Consider the following 17,626-nt stretch of genomic DNA (forward strand, 5'->3'; position numbering starts at 1 on the left):
GTACCGTTTTATTGGTCGAAAATAGGATGACGTAGTAAAAGTGTAATATTCAATTCAATTCAATTTATTTGTCCATTAGACATACAGTTTTAGACTTCGTCAGAAGACATTGAAAAACATATAAATATATTTAAAAAAAACACTAATAAAAGAAACAGTAAAATTTAAATAACGCAATGAAAACATGAAATAATTTGAAACTTTTAAATTAAAGAAAAGTAACTAAATTGCAATTAAACTTATTTATTAAATAAATGTAAATGCCATAAAATGTACCTGGAATCGAACACAAGTCTGTCTTCCTGAGGAACAGTAAGTCAACACTTCAACAAATGCGCCTAAACTTTACCTATTCCGTTCTTACAGTCAAGGGATGATAAAAGCCTTTTGCTTCAGTCAGGACTCGAACATATGCCCTTCCTGCCCAAAGCCACTGGGACTTCCGACTGTATAGGTTTAATTAATACCTCGCCGTGGTCATTATATCGACCAGTTTACACAAACTAAGACCGCCGTAACGTAAAAAAAACTGGAGTCCAAGTGAATGGTATAATCAATACTAGATTAGAGTCCATCAGTGTTGATAGCTTGCACAATTTCATGTTAGCGAAAGTTGTTTTTTGCAGTCTATGAATTTATATACTTGTCGTCTGCTTTACATGCTATAGTTGCAGGACAAGTACTGGCAGTAAGGTATAATGCAATACATGGAGTAATTCATAATCGACAGCACAGAAATGTTAAAAAAAAAAAGTAGTTCTTTTAAACCTATTACTTTTTAATGCAAAAACATTTTCTACCGCAGTGATATTATAGTTTTTATGCTCGACCATGCCGAAATGTAGTAATTATACACCTGGTAGCAGCCCTTTAATGGACCTCATTAAAGTACACCTATTCGTTAAAGTTCAGGTGTTCCACCAATCAGAAAATACCATTGTAGCAATATGAAAGAGCAAGTATCGATTATTCTCGGATATGCAATCGAAAGACAACTAGTTCTGTTACTATAATAATTAGCGTTAATTGTAAATAATATTCAAATAAATTCAATTTGTCATCTCGTTTTTCAATGTCTAATTCAATTTCAAGGTTATATCAAGATTAATGTTTATTTTACTCTACATTATATCGAGGTCAATGTCGACATTTGTTTCTCGGAAAAAATCAATACTTTCGCGTCTGCGCACATCTCACAATTTACGAGATATTGTACTAGGTCAGTTCCGCTCCTCAGATAAGAATAACTTGAATACTTATGAATAATTTCAAGTTTGAAATATGGTCGAGCATAAAAAATCGTATGAAACTTGACTATTATGGTAATTAAGACGCTCGTATGAAAAATTATGAAACTCGCTTGCGCTCGTTTCATAAACATACTCGCGTCTTAATTGTTACCATTAGAGGCTCGTTGCATAATGTACTATTATTGCTTTCCTCAAAACACTGTCATCTGGAGATAGGGGGTTTATGAAATAAACAATTTAATTCTTCCTTTCAGGTCTTCATATTTCTTGATTTATTCTGATACACTCTGGACTTCAACTATCCCCAAAGGAAGAAATCCATAAATAAACTTTAATACAGATTCGGAATACATCTATGTAAATCTTAAAAAAATAACGTCATTAAAAAAATTAAGTTTACTGTCACACCCTCTATGCTTGAATAACTAACTTCTATCGAACACTGGTATCATATTACATGGTTTATCTGCAACAGCTTTTGTGTAAAACATTTTTTTATGTAAAATTAACATTTAACAACTTATGAGTAATATCCCATGCTTAATGAACACCCTGTATATTCATAATCCTGATTCTCTTTCGCAACAGATGTCGTTAATGCGTATTAATTATAATTATTTGTTTATTAAATACAGTTTATTTATTTTAGAACATAATTTTATTTATTTTAACTTAATTTTTGTGTATTACATTACTCGTGTTTAATATTTACTTGTTTGCTGTAAATTTATTTATTTACAATAATTATTTACATAATGTGCAACTTTAATTCCATTCACAGTGTTTACTTATCGATTTGTTTGCAATAGTTATATGCCTTCTGCGGTATTAATAGTACAACATGAGTTGGGACAGTTGCCATGGTTTCTCTAATGATGTACTACTAAGCTTAACTATACCGCTAAGCAAGTTCGCCAAGCGGGAAATACTGTGAACAAAACACGGCACAGATTCAGTTCTCTAACAAAATATTTGTAACAAATTTATTGACATCTCTATTGACACTAGACCAGCACTGATGGTCCCGAATACAAATAAATTACCTTATAAAGTGTGTCATAGAGCCTATAATCTCTACTGTAAAATTTCTAATATTCAGTGGACGAAATTAATTTGTATGTATAGAAAGTCCTCTTTTCTCCCGCTGAAATACTTCCCCAAATTAAAAGTATTGTGAACAAATAGGTCACAGAATTGTTCTCGAAACTTTTAAATATTTTATGAAGTACTCTTCTGGGCATTATTTTGACTAAGTTACGTTGGTAAATCCCTAAAAAAAAAAAAAGTATATGATTATGTCTCGTGACCACTACATGGCACTTACGAAATGAAAATATAAAAATTAGAAATTTATCCTTTGAAAAGGTGGGAAAATTCAAACATCTTGGAGCAACAGTAACAAATATAAATGACACTCGAGAGGAAATGAAACGGAGATTAAATATGGGAAATCCGTGTTATTATTCGGTTCAGAAGCTTTTGTCATCCAGTTCAGAATTGTTTTCGAAACTTTTAAATATTTTATGAAGTATTCTTCTGGGCATTATTAATTTGTACGATGAAAGAGTAATGGAACGGAGAAAAATTCTCTCCGGCGCCGGGATTTGAACCCGGGTTTTCAGCTCTACCTGCTGATGCTTTATCCACTAAGCCACACCGGATACAACTCCGACGCCGGTTAGAATCGTCTCAGATTAAGCTCCAACTCTTGGGTTCCCTCTAGTGGCCGCCCTCTGCACTGCGTCATAGATATCTATGGACGCATGACCGAAGTCCACACATGTGCTGAGGTGCACTCGATATGAGTGACTAGTTGGCCGGGATCCGACGGAATAAGCGCCGTCTTAAATCACGAAGTGATTTACGCATATCATATATATTATTTTAATGTACCGAAGTACATATGATATTTCCATGCAGATATTCTGCGTCATCATACGATGAAAGAGTAATGGAACGGAGAAAAATTCTCTCCGGCGCCGGGATTTGATCCCGGGTTTTCAGCTCTATGTGCTGACTATACGATGGTAAATCCCGAAAAAAAAAAACGAAGTATATGATTATGTCTCTTGACCACTATATGGCACTTACGAAATGAGAATATAAAAATTAGAAATTTATCCTTTAAAAAGGTGGGAAAATTAAAATATATTGGAGCAACAGTAACAAATATAAATGACACTCGAGAGAAAATTAAACGCAGAATAAATACGGGAAATGCCTGTTATTATTCGGTTGAGAAGCTTTTATCATCCAGTCTGCTGTCAAAAAATCTGAAAGTTAGAATTTATAAAAGAGTTAAATTACCAGTTGTTTTGTATGGTTGTGAAACTTGGACTCTCAATCTGAGAGAGGAACAGAGGCTAAGGGTGTTTGAGAATAAGGTGCTTAGGAAAATATTTGGGGCTAAGCGGGATGAAGTTACAGGAGAATGGAGAAAGTTACACAACGCAGAACTGCACGCATTGTATTCTTCACCTTACATAATTAGGAACATTACATCCAGACGTTTGAGATGGGCAGGGCATGTAGCACATATGAGCGAATCCAGAAATGCATATAGAGTGTTAGTTGGGAGGCCGGAGGGAAAAAGATCTTTAGGGAGGCCGAGACGTAGATGGGAGGATAATATTAAAATGGATTTGAGGGAGGTGGGATATGATGGTAGAGACTGGATTAATCTTGCTCGGGATAGGGACCGATGGCGGGCTTATGTGAGGGCGGCAATGAACTTCCGGGCTCCTTAAACGCCATTAATAAGTATACCGTGTAGTAATGGAATGTGATGGTTTTCATGGCTTTCTTATAGAACACCGAGTCGAATTAAAAGAGAACGGGAGAACCCAGTGAAAAACTTTCACAACCTTTGTTTTATCCACCACAAATACAACTCCACCATCGCCGAGATATGAACTGAGGTCCCTCTGATGATGCTTCGTGCGGTGTTGAAGCTTTCTTGCAATGCGTAATGCGTGGCAATTTCGTTGGTGACAAGGCATGTGTCGGACACGTAGCTAGTGGGTCCACTTGTTTTTAAAGTCCTAATGGAAACCTGATTAAACTGTACAGGTAGTTGAATTGTTCAGACGAAGAATCCATTAAAAATTGCTTGGACCCCGGGGAGCGCTGTCCAGCACGTGACAGTCTCATTTCTACCGCACGAGGTTTGGGGAGGGGGGGGGGACCAACAGTACGTCAACCAGCAATTCTAAACAAAAGTCTGAAAACCAATACATATTTCTGTCCTCCTGTTTGCGAAACAGAAGTATCAGATATAGGAAGTGCGTTTACGAATCAGCGGATATCAGTCTGATCTGTAGCTATTGTCGTTTGTTTTTTTTTCTGCTTCCCTTTTACGGCGATCCTATGCCACGCTAAGTATGTCCAGAAGAAGTCCCACTACAAGTGACTGACTTTGGTGTAAAATATCAGGCACTGCTCTTCACAATCATCAATTTCATACTAAGGATTATGGTTTACCACATTTTTAAATCAAGGAATTTTATTTGCATCAAATATAATGATTATGATGACGGTAATGTCACAGACATCGGTGAGAATTCATCAAACGCCACTGGCGTAGTTCAGGTGGTAGCGCATTTGTCTGTTCAGTATTTGTCCCCGAATGTGCGTTCGAGTCCCTCTTGGGCTGATTACCTGGTTAGGTTTTTTCCGAAATTTTTCCCAACCGTAAGGCGAAACATCGGCATCATCTCGCCAAATAACATCACGCTATCAGAAATTCCATCGACGATAATTAATCTAGTAGTTGATACAGCGTCGTTAAATAACCAAGTAGAAAAACCGTCGACTCTGGGCCAGTCAAACATTATCGACTCAGGGTCAATCAATCATCATCGCTCTTGGATCAACTAATAACCATCGATCATTGGTCAATTTATTACAATAATCGATTCTGCGAAATTCATCTTCCCCAATATCGATTATAAATTATTAATAAGATCGCTATCACCAGAAGTGTAATAGGCAAAAGTATGAACTTTGACTCACTATGATAGACTTTTGGAGATTCATGGAGAACACCATAGACTTTGCTTTGCTATGATTGACTTCTGGAGATTTATCGACAATACTAAGGACTTTACTTCATTGACAGAGTTCTGGATATTCAGCGACAATACTATAAATTTTGCTTCACTATGATTGACTTCTAAAAATTCATCAGCAATAACTTACTAAGGACTTTATTTTATTGACAGAGTTCTGGAGATTCATCAACAATACCATAGACCTTGCTTCACTATCATTGACTTTTGGAGATTCATCAACAATGCCATGGACTATTTCACTATTACAGACTTTTGGAGATTCATCAACAATGCCATGGACTGTTTCACTATTACAGACTTTTGGAGATTCATCAACAATACCATAGACCTTGCTTCACTATGATTGACTTTTGGAGATTCATCAACAATGCCATGGACTATTTCACTATTATAGACTTTTGGAGATTCATCAACAATACCATGGACTATTTCACTATTACAGACTTTTGGAGATTCATCAACGATACCATGGACTATTTCACTATTACAGACTTTTGGAGATTCATCAACAATGCCATGGACTATTTCACTATTACAGACTTTTGGAGATTCATCAACAATACCATGGACTATTTCACTATTACAGACTTTTGGAGATTCATCAACAATACCATGGACTATTTCACTATTACAGACTTTTGGAGATTCATCAACAATACCATGGACTATTTCACTATTACAGACTTTTGGAGATTCATCAACAATACCATGGACTATTTCAATATTACAGACTTTTGGAGATTCATCAGCAATACCATGGACTATTTCACTATTATAGACTTTTGGAGATTCATCAACAATACCATGGACTATTTCACTATTACAGACTTTTGGAGATTCATCAACAATACCATGGACTATTTCACTATTACAGACTTTTGGAGATTCATCAACAATGCCATGGACTATTTCACTATTACAGACTTTTGGAGATTCATCAACAATACCATGGACTATTTCACTATTACAGACTTTTGGAGATTCATCAACAATACTATGGACTTTGCTTACCTGTTACAGACTTCTGAAGATTCATCAACAATACTATGGACTTTGCTTACCTGTTACAGACTTCTGAAGATTCATCAACAATACTATGGACTTTGCTTACCTGTTACAGACTTCTGAAGATTCATCAACAATACTATGGACTTTGCTTCACTGTTACAGACTTCTGAAGATTCATCAACAATACTATGGACTTTGCTTCACTGTTACAGACTTCTGAAGATTCATCAACAATACTATGGACTTTGCTTCACTGTTACAGACTTCTGAAGATTCATCAACAATACTATGGACTTTGCTTACCTGTTACAGACTTCTGAAGATTCATCAACAATACTGTGGACTTTGCTTCACTGTTACAGACTTCTGAAGATTCATCAACAATACTATGGACTTTGCTTCACTGTTACAGAATTCTGAAGATTCATCAACAATACTATGGACTTTGCTTAACTGTTACAGACTTCTGAAGATTCATCAACAATACTATGGACTTTGCTTAACTGTTACAGACTTCTGAAGATTCATCAACAATACTATGGACTTTGCTTAACTGTTACAGACTTCTGAAGATTCATCAACAATACTATGGACTTTGCCTCACTGTTACAGACTTCTGAAGATTCATCAACAATACTATGGACTTTGCTTCACTGTTACAGACTTCTGAAGATTCATCAACAATACTATGGACTTTGCTTAACTGTTACAGACTTCTGAAGATTCATCAACAATACTATGGACTTTGCTTAACTGTTACAGACTTCTGAAGATTCATCAACAATACTATGGACTTTGCTTAACTGTTACAGACTTCTGAAGATTCATCAACAATACTATGGACTTTGCTTCACCGTTACAGACTTCTGAAGATTCATCAACAATACTATGGACTTTGCTTACCTGTTACAGTCTTCTGAAGATTCATCAACAATACTATGGACTTTGCTTACCTGTTACAGACTTCTGAAGATTCATCAACAATACTATGGACTTTGCTTACCTGTTACAGACTTCTGAAGATTCATCAACAATACTATGGACTTTGCTTACCTGTTACAGACTTCTGAAGATTCATCAACAATACTATGGACTTTGCTTACCTGTTACAGACTTCTGAAGATTCATCAACAATACTATGGACTTTGCTTACCTGTTACAGACTTCTGAAGATTCATCAACAATACTATGGACTTTGCTTCACTGTTACAGACTTCTGAAGATTCATCAACAATACTATGGACTTTGCTTACCTGTTACAGACTTCTGAAGATTCATCAACAATACTATGGACTTTGCTTACCTGTTACAGACTTCTGAAGATTCATCAACAATACTATGGACTTTGCTTACCTGTTACAGACTTCTGAAGATTCATCAACAATACTATGGACTTTGCTTACCTGTTACAGACTTCTGAAGATTCATCAACAATACTATGGACTTTGCTTCACTGTTACAGACTTCTGAAGATTCATCAACAATACTATGGACTTTGCTTACCTGTTACAGACTTCTGAAGATTCATCAACAATACTATGGACTTTGCTTCACTGTTACAGACTTCTGAAGATTCATCAACAATACTATGGACTTTGCTTACCTGTTACAGACTTCTGAAGATTCATCAACAATACTGTGGACTTTGCTTACCTGTTACAGACTTCTGAAGATTCATCAACAATACTATGGACTTTGCTTCACTGTTACAGACTTCTGAAGATTCATCAACAATACTATGGACTTTGCTTCACTGTTACAGACTTCTGAAGATTCATCAACAATACTATGGACTTTGCTTCACTGTTACAGACTTCTGAAGATTCATCAACAATACTATGGACTTTGCTTCACTGTTACAGACTTCTGAAGATTCATCAACAATACTATGGACTTTGCTTCACTGTTACAGACTTCTGAAGATTCATCAACAATACTATGGACTTTGCTTCACTGTTACAGACTTCTGAAGATTCATCAACAATACTATGGACTTTGCTTCACTGTTACAGACTTCTGAAGATTCATCAACAATACTATGGACTTTGCTTCACTGTTACAGACTTCTGAAGATTCATCAACAATACTATGGACTTTGCTTACCTGTTACAGACTTCTGAAGATTCATCAACAATACTATGGACTTTGCTTCACTGTTACAGACTTCTGATGATTCATCAACAATACTATGGACTTTGCTTCACTGTTACAGACTTCTGAAGATTCATCAACAATACTATGGACTTTGCTTCACTGTTACAGACTTCTGAAGATTCATCGACAATACTATGGACTTTGCTTCACTGTTACAGACTTCTGATGATTCATCAACAATACTATGGACTTTGCTTACCTGTTACAGACTTCTGATGATTCATCAACAATACTATGGACTTTGCTTGCCTGTTACAGACTTCTGATGATTCATCAACAATACTATGGACTTTGCTTACCTGTTACAGACTTCTGATGATTCATCAACAATACTATGGACTTTGCTTCACTGTTACAGACTTCTGAAGATTCATCAACAATACTATGGACTTTGCTTCACTGTTACAGACTTCTGAAGATTCATCGACAATACTATGGACTTTGCTTCACTGTTACAGACTTCTGAAGATTCATCGACAATACTATGGACTTTCCTCCACTATGATTGATTTCTGAAAATTCATCGACAATACCACGGACTTCATTTCACTAAGACAGACTTCTTGAGATTCATCAACAATATTATGGACTTTGCTTCACTATGACTTATGGAGATTCAGAAGACTTATAATTTACATGATTACCACCATCGTCTACTTTCGGAGATTTATCACCATCATCATCATCATCATCGTCGACGAAATCCTTCGATTCTCTTCATCCTAGAAATTTTAAATCTAAAAGTCACTCCTATAGACGTACTTACATTGGCCATGTTGTGGGCATTCACAACCCCACTACGTAATACACCCAATGCAAGGGAAATTATTGTCGTCTTCACTGCAAGAAACGAAGTCGAGTTCTCTGCACTAGCGGCCGGGTTCAATGCTGTTAAAATCCGCCAGTGGAAATTAATTGTTGAATGGGACGGGCTCTGCAAATGGCTTGCTAAAATGTGACACTGTAATTAATAACGAAATTTTTTAGAAATAAAATGCACACGCAGAAATATAAATTAGCTTATTTGATCATTAATTAATTAAATTAATGGAAATAAATTCTCAAAAAATACACCGGGATGCGTACCATGTTCTGCGCGACATCGATTACCCATTCGCATAAACCGCAACATGTGACCTGCCCCTGAAATAATACTGCCCGTCGCTAATGAATCAGATGGGCACGGCGATTCTAGCGCTGCGAAATTTGCGGTGGTTAAATTGTGTCGTCAGTTTTTCCTAGCATCGCCCCTCTTTATCTCCGATATACGTAACCGCCAATTAGCCCTCTCCCCCCCCCACCACCCACCCTCTTCCGATACGCAATCAATAATCATCGATGTTGCAATCTTCGACGAAGCCCAATTGGCGTGTGCAACACAGAAACTAATGAAGTGATGGCGCGCGTGTGATGGCGTCCGTCTCTTGAGTATTCCAATCGCTCGGCTGTAAATTATTTATGGTAATGGTAATAGCATCTCCATTTAATGTGCAGGTTAAGTGAAAATGCTGTTACGATAATCAGGTCCTCCGAAATCGCGGACTATGTCAATTATACGGCCATTACAGGATCATACATTGTTGCTACGTGAAACAAATGAAGGACGAAATAAATAGCTGAAGGGAGAAACAGGAAGATGTTTTACACATACACTCGTGTGTTGGAGATCAACGTCTGGTTTACTTCTTGTAAACATTATTACTATTATTATTACTACTACTACTACTACTATTATTATTATTATTATTATTATTATTATTATTATTATTATTATTATTATTATTATTATTATTATTATTATTATTATTATTATTATTATTATTATTATTACTAGCCGTACCCGTGCGCTCCCCTGCACCCGTTAGAAATAAATATAAAGAAATTATATAATTAAAATAGGACATTTGATCCAGGGAACATTCGTGTTTGATATAATGATAAATCGTTTATTATGTTACTTAATTTAAATTGTATTTGCATAATTAAAATGCGCTCATTTTGATCCAGAGACCACTCATTTGGTCATAAAAATTATTTTAGGAAATACAGGAAACGAATGCCTATCATGTTTTCTGTGCATAAGAAGCTATTTTAATCTTACCTGTCCTCGATTCACTCAGAAGTTACTGTAATAACATTATAGCATTATGTCCATCTAGAGAAACTACACTTTCCAATGGTGAATTAATAATTAGCTTCTGATATTACTTCATACAAACACAGAAACATTATCTGTAGGCTATCTTTCATAGCTTTCGATTGTTGCTGTCCAAGGCCCCTTATAGAAGAAGTAATTTGTTTTTTAATTCATTACACGGCCTTAGATGGCAGTTATTTTAATTTTAAAACTCATTTAGCTCATTAAATATCAGTCCTATCAAAATTTTTCAAAGAATAAAACTTATCGGAAATTATTTATAAAGAACTTTTGTTATGTAACATTTTTCACAAAAAGCAATAATAAGCGAGATATTTCGATTTATTTAATTCAGGCCCCCTTATAACCCCCCTTTTAAATAATGTATTTTGAATGCCATATAGCCTAAAATCTAAGTTACAACGAACTTAATTTATATTCCAATTTTCATCGAAATCCGTTCAGCCATTATCGCATGAAAAGGTAACAAACATCCAGACGGATATACAAACAAAAATTTCAAAAAAGCGATTTTCGGTTTCAGGGTGGTTAATTGTATATGTTAGGACTAATTATTTTTGGAAAATCGAAAATTACCAGAAAAATTTCGGCTACAGATTTATTATTAGTATAGATAATTATAATAATAGTAATTATTATTATTATTATTATTATTATTATTATTATTATTATTATTATTATTATTATTATTACATCTCTGAAAAATGAAAATGTTCAGGAGTTAGAAAATATAATAATTTCAAACCGTTGTACGCAGACCAACAGAATTTTACAGTTAGCATCCTAGGGTCAAAACAATATAATAATATGAAAGAAAAATTATATTTAAGATATTATCATACAGTTTTTTTTTTTTTGTTGTCTTTTTAATTTGGAAATGTGACCTTTTCGAAATGTATGAACAATGTATTTATAAATAGCAAGAATTTAAAGACAAAATTCGTAAAAACAATAGCTTACTTACTGGCTTTTAAGGAACACGCAGATTCATTGCCGCCCTCACATAAGCCCGCCATCGGTCCCTATCCTGAGCAAGATTAATCCAGTCTCTACCATCATATCCCACCTCCCTCAAATCCATTTTAATATTATTCTCCAATCTACGTCTCGGCCTCCACAAAGGTCTCTTTCCCTCAGACTTCCCAACTAACACTCTATATGCATTTCTGGATTCGCCCATACGTGCTACATGCCCTGCCCATCTCAAACGTATGGATTTAATGTTCCTAATTATGTCAGGTGAAGACTACAATGCGTGCAGTTCTGCGTAGTGTAACTTTCTCCATTCTCCTGTAACTTCATCCCTCTTAGCTCCAAATATTTTCCTAAGAACCTTATTCTCAAACACCCTTAGTCTCTGTTCCTCTCTCAAAGTGAGAGTCCAAGTTTCACAACCTTACAGAAAAACCGGTAATATAATTGTTTTATAAATTCTAACTTTCAGTTTTTTTACAGCAGACTGGATGACGAAAGCTTCTCAACCGAATAATAACAGGCATTTCCCATATTTATTCTGCGTTTAATTTTCTCCCGAGTGACATTTATATTTGTTACTGTTGGTCCCAGGTATTTGAATTTTTTTCACCTCATCAAAGGATAGATTTCCAATTTTTATATATTCATTTCGTACTATGTTCTGGTCATGAGACATAATCATATACTTTGTCTTTTCGGGATTTACTTCCAAATCTATCTCTTTACTTCCTTTCAGTAAAATTCCTATGTTTTCCCTAATAGTTCGTGGATTTTCTCCTAACATATTCATGAGTACATATCAGTGAAAAAACCGATTAGCCAAAATATTCAACATGTGCCTTTTTCGAAATGGCACATTCAATTTGAGAAAGAGGACAACGGAGAAGGGGGAAGGAAACAACGACAGGGGAAAGAAAACAACAACGGACAGGGTGAATTAAAACAACAACGGACAGGGAGAAAGAAAACAACAACGGACAGGGAGAAAGAAAACAACAACGGACAGGAAGAAAGAAAACAACAACGGACAGGGAGAAAGAAAACAACAACAGACCAGGGTGAATTAAAACAACAACGGACAGGGTGAATTAAAACAACGGACAGGGAGAAAGAAAACAACAACGGACAGGGTGAATTAAAACAACAACGGACAGGGAGAAAGAAAACAACAACGGACAGGGTGAATTAAAACAACAATGGACAGGGAGAAAGAAAACAACAACGGACAGGGAGAAAGAAAACAACAACGGACAGGGAGAAAGAAAACAACAACGGACAGGGTGAAATAAAACAACAACGGACAGGGAGAAAGAAAACAACAACGGACAAAGAGAAAGAAAACAACAACGGACAGGGTGAAATAAAACAACAACGGACAGGGAGAAAGAAAACAACAACGGACAGGGTGAAATAAAACAACAACGGACAGGGAGAAAGAAAAACAACAACGGACAGGGAGAAAGAAAACAACAACGGACAGGGTGAATTAAAACAACAACGGACAGGGAGAAAGAAAACAACAACGGACAGGGTGAATTAAAACAACAACGGACAGGGAGAAAGAAAACAACAACGGACAGGGAGAAAGAAAACAACAACGGACGGGGAGAAAGAAAATAACAACGGACAGGGAGAAAGAAAACAACAACGGACAGGGTGAAATAAAACAACAACGGACAGGGAGAAAGAAAACAACAACGGACAGGGTGAAATAAAACAACAACGGACAGGGAGAAAGAAAACAACGACGGACAGGGTGAATTAAAACAACAACGGACAGGGAGAAAGAAAACAACAACGGACAGGGTGAAATAAAACAACAACGGACAGGGAGAAAGAAAACAACAACGGACAGGGTGAAATAAAACAACAACGGACAGGGAGAAAGAAAAACAACGGACAGGGAGAAAGAAAACAACAACGGACAGGGTGAATTAAAACAACAACGGACAGGGAGAAAGAAAACAACGGACAGGGTGAATTAAAACAACAACGGACAAGGAGAAAGAAAACAACAACGGAGAGGGAGAAAGAAAACAACGGACAGGGAGAAAGAAAACAACAACGGACAGGGAGAAAGAAAACAACAACGGACAGGGAGAAAGAAAACAACAACAGACCAGGGTGAATTAAAACAACGGACAGGGAGAAAGAAAACAATAACGGACAGGGTGAATTAAAACAACAACAGACCAGGGTGAATTAAAACAACAACGGACAGGGAGAATTAAAACAACAACGGACAAGGAGAAAGAAAACAACAACGGACAGGGAGAAAGAAAACAACAACGGACAGGGAGAAAGAAAACAACAACGGACAGGGAGAAAGAAAACAACAACGGACAGGGAGAAAGAAAACAACAACGGACAGGGAGAAAGAAAACAACAATGGACAGGGAGAAAGAAAACAACAACAGACCAGGGTGAATTAAAACAACAACGGACAGGGTGAATTAAAACAACAACGGACAGGGAGAATTAAAACAACAACGGACAAGGAGAAAGAAAACAACAACGGACAGGGAGAAGGAAACAACAACGGACAGGGAGAAAGAAAACAACAACGGACAGGGAGAAAGAAAACAACGGACAGGGAGAAAGAAAAGAACAATTGACAAAGAGAAATAATGGACAACAGCCTGGAAGAAGGACAACGAAGAAGGACAAATGAGAGGACAGCAATCGGGACAAGGAAAGGGAATATTGGAAGGATTAAGTGTATTATAAAGCAAGCGAGTATTGTTGTACAAATTAGTAACGATATAGGAAAATGCATAAATAAAATTAGCATATTTGGAATGAAAATCAATTAAAATAGTAACAGATTCGTTGGCATAGTGGTTTAGAGGAAATTTAGAAATTAACGAATAAAATAAAATGGTTAGAACTAAGAAAATATTATGCTTATGAGAGGAAATGAAATAAAAACTGGGAGAAAGAGAGAAAAAAATAAGAACTTAACAACAAAAAGTTGAAAGGCGACACGAAAGACAGGGACGAAGAAATGCAAATATAGAGAATCTTGCTTAAAAGAAAGAGTTATGGAAATAGCAAGACAATTAATTACATGGCTCACATGCTGTCCGTCTGTTTTCTTAACCTGCCTCATTAAAGGGTTACGAAAACAGAGAGGTCAAAGAAAACAGAGAGGGCAGGAGTAATAGGAAGGGCTGCAATGTAAGAGCGATGGCAGTTTGGAAGAGCCTGGGGGTGAACTCCCTCGCTTCTTTAACGAGTTCCAGGTTTGTATTCTGAGGAAAGGCGCTCTATCGAACTCTTACGCAGTTTTTAAATGTGTGACAGAGAACATTCTGAAACTTCACTTACCTTTGCAAGTAGCTTTCTTTTACCATTAATATTTCCCCTTTGTAATACAACACGCACCAAGAATAAGATTACAATATTCAAGACAGATTTCTACAATGAAAAACAATCTTATTCTTCCAATAGAAGTTTTGCTAAATTATCCACCATCACATTCTTACAGATTCCTTTCTTTTATTATAATAATCAAAATACACTTACTTACTTACAAATGGCTTTTAAGGAACCCGGAGGTTCATTGCCGCCCTCACATAACCCCCGCCATTGGTCCCTATCCTGAGCAAGGTTAATCAAGTCTCTATCATCATATCCCACCTCCCTAAAATTCATTTTAATATTAGCTTCCCATCTACGTCTCGGTCTCCCCAAAGGTCTTTTTCCCTCCGGCATCCCAACTAACACTCTATATGCATTTCTGGATTCGCCCATACGTGCTACATTCCCTGCCCTTCTCAAACGTCTGGATTTAATGTTCCTAATTATGTCAGGTGAAGAATACAATGCGTGCAGTTCTGTGTTTTGTAACTTTCTCCATTCTCCTGTAACTTCATCCCTCTTAGCCCCAAATATCTTTCTAAGCACCTTATTCTCAAACACCCTTAACCCATGTTCCTCTCTCAAAGTGAGAGTCAAAGTTTCACAACCATACAGAACAACCGGTAATATAATTGTTTTATAAATTCTAACTTTCAGATTTTTTGACAGCAGACTGGATGACAAAAGCTTCTCAACCGAATAATAACAGGCATTTCCCATATTTATTCTGTGCTTAATTTCCTCCCGAGTATCATTTATATTTGTTACTGTTGCTCCCAGGTATTTGAATTTTTCCACCTCTTCGAAAGATAAATTTCCAATTTTTATATTTCCATTTCGTACAATATTCTGGTCACGAGACATATTCATATACTTTGTCTTTTCGGGATTTAATCCCAAACCTTTCTCTTTCCTTGCTTCCAGTAAAATTCCTGTGTTTTCCCTAATACATATTCACGTCATCTGCATAGACAAGCAGCTGATGTAACCCGTTCAATTCCAAACCCTCTCTGTCATCCTGGACTTTCCTAATGGCATACTCTAGAGCAAAGTTAAAAGTAAAGGTGATAGTGCATCTCCTTGCTTTAGCCCACAGTAATTTGGAAATGCATCTGACAGAAACTGACCTATACGGACTCAGCTGTACGTTTCACTGAGACACATTTTAATTAATCGAACTAGTTTCTTGGAAATATCAAATTCAATAAGAATATCATATAAAACTTCTCTCTTAACCGAGTCATATGACTTTTTGAAATCTAAGAATAACTGATGCACTGTACCCTTATACTCCCATTTTTTCTCCATTATCTGTCGAATACAAAATATCTGATCAATAGTTGATCTATTACGCCTAAAACCACACTGATGATCCCCAATAATTTCATCTACACATGGAGTTAATCTTCTCAAAAGAATATCGGAGAAAATTTTGTACGACTGGTCTGAGAAAAAAAAAATCTTTTTGTCTGCTACTGAGGAAATTTCAAGTGTCCTCCACTGAAATTTACGCGCGGATTCCAGATCTATAATCAGATTTATCATAGCACGCCAGGGTTTTGAGTTATGGGACTGTAACAATAATTCTAAATCTTACTATTCATTACAAACCTGTATCGTAAAGTCAGAGGTATAAATTGAATTTGGGTTATATATTCTTTGTAAATTGTTATATTATATTATTTTAAATACATTTGTAAGAAGATAGCTACAATATATAGCAAGCACTAAAAACTCTGTTAACACTGCTTGAGATCTTTGCTTTTCTGCTTATATTGGCATAGGATTGATCGCTGTCGGAACCAGCAGAATCACCCATCATGCTCGGACCGTATTGACCCTGGTACCTGGTTTCCAACGTTGATATGTCCTGATGGAACCTCTCACCATGTTCGTCACTTATAGCGCCGAGATTTGATGGATAAAATCAAGGTGTGACTGAAGAAAGTACATTTTTAAAGACATGCGACAAGCTAGATTCTGAAATAATCTAAGCTTGTTATATACTAGGTCAGCATAATTATCAACTCGATAATTTCCTAAAAAACCTAGTTGACACTAGTACAAATGTGTCCCAAGCTTCGAGTTCAAGAGCACTCAGTTTTGACCTGAACGTAGTGTCACATATCATAATTATTAAAAATGTTATTATTTTAAAATTGTGACGTGATAGAAAAACACGCTTTTCAAATCTGTAATCAGCATATTCAAATTAGGGTTGGTACACTTGTTTTTGTTTAGTAGCAAAATCACAATAAAATAAATAAAATAGATCTAAATGTATTAAAAATTTAAAATATTATTTTAAAATTGTAACGTGATAGAAAAACACGCTTTTCAGATCTGTAATCAGCACATTCAAATTAGGGTTGGTACACTTGTTTTTGTTCAGTAGTAAAATCATAATAAGATAAGTAAAATTACTCTAAAAGTATTAAAAATTAAAAATTGAAAATTATATTTTAAAATTGTGACGTCATAGACAAAAACCGGTCTTCAGATCTGTAATCAGCACACTTAAATTAGGATTGGTAAACTTGTTTTTGGTTCAGTAGCAAAATGACAATAAAATAAATACAATTAATCTAAATGCATTAAAAAATTAAAAATTGAAAATGTTGTTATTTAAAATTGTGACGTGATATATGCAA

This window comes from Periplaneta americana, chromosome 2 (genome assembly GCF_040183065.1).
Source record: "Periplaneta americana isolate PAMFEO1 chromosome 2, P.americana_PAMFEO1_priV1, whole genome shotgun sequence".
Taxonomy (NCBI): domain Eukaryota; kingdom Metazoa; phylum Arthropoda; class Insecta; order Blattodea; family Blattidae; genus Periplaneta; species Periplaneta americana.